Source organism: Pteropus alecto, unplaced genomic scaffold (assembly GCF_000325575.1).
Source record: "Pteropus alecto unplaced genomic scaffold, ASM32557v1 scaffold109, whole genome shotgun sequence".
Lineage (NCBI taxonomy): Eukaryota > Metazoa > Chordata > Mammalia > Chiroptera > Pteropodidae > Pteropus > Pteropus alecto.
In genome coordinates, this window is record NW_006494608.1 from 8,793,600 (window position 1) to 8,796,611 (window position 3,012).

General features: G+C 33.3%; 1 pseudogene; it reads right to left on the minus strand.

Annotated features, from left to right (window-relative positions):
• Positions 1 to 502: 502 nt before the first annotated feature.
• LOC112473632 lies at positions 503 to 617 on the minus strand (annotated as a pseudogene).
• Between the last annotated feature and the right edge of the window lie 2,395 nt (positions 618 to 3,012).

A 3,012-nucleotide genomic window follows, 5' to 3' on the forward strand; every position in this document is an offset into this window, starting at 1 on the left:
GTAGTTGTTTTTGTTCATGTTACTGCATCTTAAATTCATATGTCCATGCAAAATGCATTTTTTTTTTATGGCTTTAGGCCAACTTTTGGACATTTGGCAATCAGCAGAAATCATAACAATCAAATTATATAACGCATATATGTTACCCTTTCATGACCAAGACGTTAATATTAAAACCATCTGGCCATAATAAAACCACCGATATAAGAAAGTTGTAGTGATTGTGACTTGAAAACAGTCATATATAGAAATTTCTTATTATAATTCCCAGGTGATTTTCATGTTCTCTCCCATTTTATAGTGTATATTTCAGAAGAACTGGTTATTCATATATCTCATCCATTTGTAGATCTGGGAGTACACCCATTAGAAAGCAGAAGTAACTTATATGACACCTAATTAAGTTATAACATTGAATTTAAAGTGGAAAAATAGTATGCTGTCACTGTCTTTTCTTTATGTATATAAAATTCTGTACATGGCTAGATATTTTTTTTTTTTAAGCCTACAACACCCGATATTCCTACGTGGTCTCCCATCCAAGTACTACTCAGGCCCGACCCTAGCTTCTGAGATCAGACGAGATCAGGAGTGTCGAGGGTGGCATGGCCATAGATATGTACATGGCTAGATTTTTAAGAATGTTTCTTACTAGGAAATTCCCGTGTTACACATTTTGATCACTTTAGTTCTATCAGCCATGAATGTTTGATTTATTGCTTTTAAGTTACAAAAGCTCTTACCTGCATCCCCTATCCATCATTTGATCAACCTTATGGTAGTTTTCTACTTTACAAAAGAAGCCTGTCTGAAACTACAAGTTTCACAGTGAATTTTTTTAAAGATTTTTTTTTTTTTTACATACAAAAATGTGTAAGCCCTTGTTTGAGCATGTAATTGTCACCAAATATGGTACAGGTGTCTGGTTTGTATATGCTTTGTATTGTGTGTTTAAAACTTGCTTGTTTGTATGATTTAGGGATATATTTTAATTTAGGGATATCATTTAGACATCAAATTCATTTTAAACATCTACAGATAGCTAAAACATCAGAACCAGCTAAGAATGAATACCATTTTTACTTTGTTAGCTGAATTTACATTATCTTTGCCTTATGGTATATATTACACAAACTCGTTTTTAGTGTTAAAAGAGACTTTTGATTTAGTCCTTTTTATAAATCAGGACATTGAGAACCATCAAGGTAACTAGGATATAAGTACTTTATTTTCCTAGGTGCAATCGAATTTGATCTTTTTCCTCCATTTTTATATGAATCCAGTCACTAAATACATTGTTATTCATTTTTGTTTTTAATACTTTATATATCCTGTCTTGCTTTCCTGGGTGATCATTAACAGTAGACACCTAAGTTTTGGTTCCCACTCTTAACTGCCCTACCCCTTTTTTTCACCCTTACACTCTACAGACGTCTCTCTCCATCAATAACTTCCAGTTTCTGCGGTTAATACAACAACGTATACCCTTCTACAAATACACATGTATCAAAGTGTTCTAAATTGGTCCTTAGCTCTGGAGGCAAGAATGAGTTTTATTATAACTGATGATTTATAACTTTGGTATATTTAAAGCTCCTAGTCTCCAAAGATGACCAAGAGTTAACATAGTTAAATTGAGAGGAAAATTAAGACTTTCTTAAACTTTCTTCATATTGAGCTACAAAAACAGATCTTAAATTGCTCTTAGTAGTAGATTACTTCCTAATTCATAGCTGTAGATACAAATAGTCTCTGAAATTAAAAACAAAACAGAAAACATTGAAAGTAAGAGTGAGGTTTATGTAATGAAAACCAAAATCATTATGAGACCTGAATAGCTACAAACAGCTTAATAGCTATTTCTACGTATTTTTGTCCACTAAATGAGAATTAACAAATTACGTTCAAGTTTAAGAACTAAACTCCGAGAAAATTTAATTGGAGGCCTAGATCAAAGTATAATCAATTTTTTAAAAAAGATTAAACTCATTGTTGTCTGTACAGGTGCTCAGTAAAAATCAAATGCTTGTGGAGGAGCAGCAGCAGCTGCTTGGTTTTTCACGTGTAAACTCCCCCCTCCTCTCACCGGCCCTTGCTCTCACGTGTTCTACCAAGAAAACCAATACTTAGGTTATGTCTTCCATTTTTAAAATAGTGAAAGAAGTCATGTTCTCGAATAAATTTTATATTTGTAAATAAAATTTTTCCTTGCCATGTGTTTTTATGAAATAACTATGACTTGCATGAAAATGAAAATATTCTAAAATATAAATCAGGAAAGTAAAGTGAAGGAACCAGATTGCAAAGTCAAGACATGGAGTAAGGCTTGGGGAGATGGGAAGAGAAGAGCTAAGCATTCATATATGGAGTTTTAGTTTTTTGAAAGGAATTCTTAATGAAAAGGCTTTCTTTAATAGTCATAAATCTTGGTGTTTTAGAACTCAAAAATTATAGCCAGACCAGGGAACTTTTTAAAACTTGGGGCTCTAGAATGTTCATATGAAGGTAAATGTAGGTACTGGCCCTGTTTAAAGAAGTAGGCAGAGTTTTGACATAGGCTATTTAGACTTAAAGTTATGAATTTGAAAGGAGAATTTGGTTATTTGTGCTCGCTCTCTTCGGCAAAATTTATTTCCTTACTTGCTCATTCTGTTATTACCACATCAAGGAGACACTGTACCAGGCTTTGAGCTGCTTGGAAGAAAGGTGTGCTTATAAGAACAGGGTGATTGTTAATTATAAAAAACAGCCTTTGTAAAGGTGCATGGGTAACTCCCTTATATATTAGTAGCAGTCAGCAACTAGATAGCTTTGCAACAAGCAGGTTAGATTTGTTCCTTCTAAATCATGGGTTTCTGCTTCATAATCTAGGTCTCGTGTCTTATAAAGAGGCTTTATAACAGAATAGTTATGGGGAAAGCTCACATTCTGTATCTCTGGAATACAGAGCCATTGTTTGAAGATAGGATAACTTCAGGGATTTAGGACAAATGAAACAATGCATGTCCATAT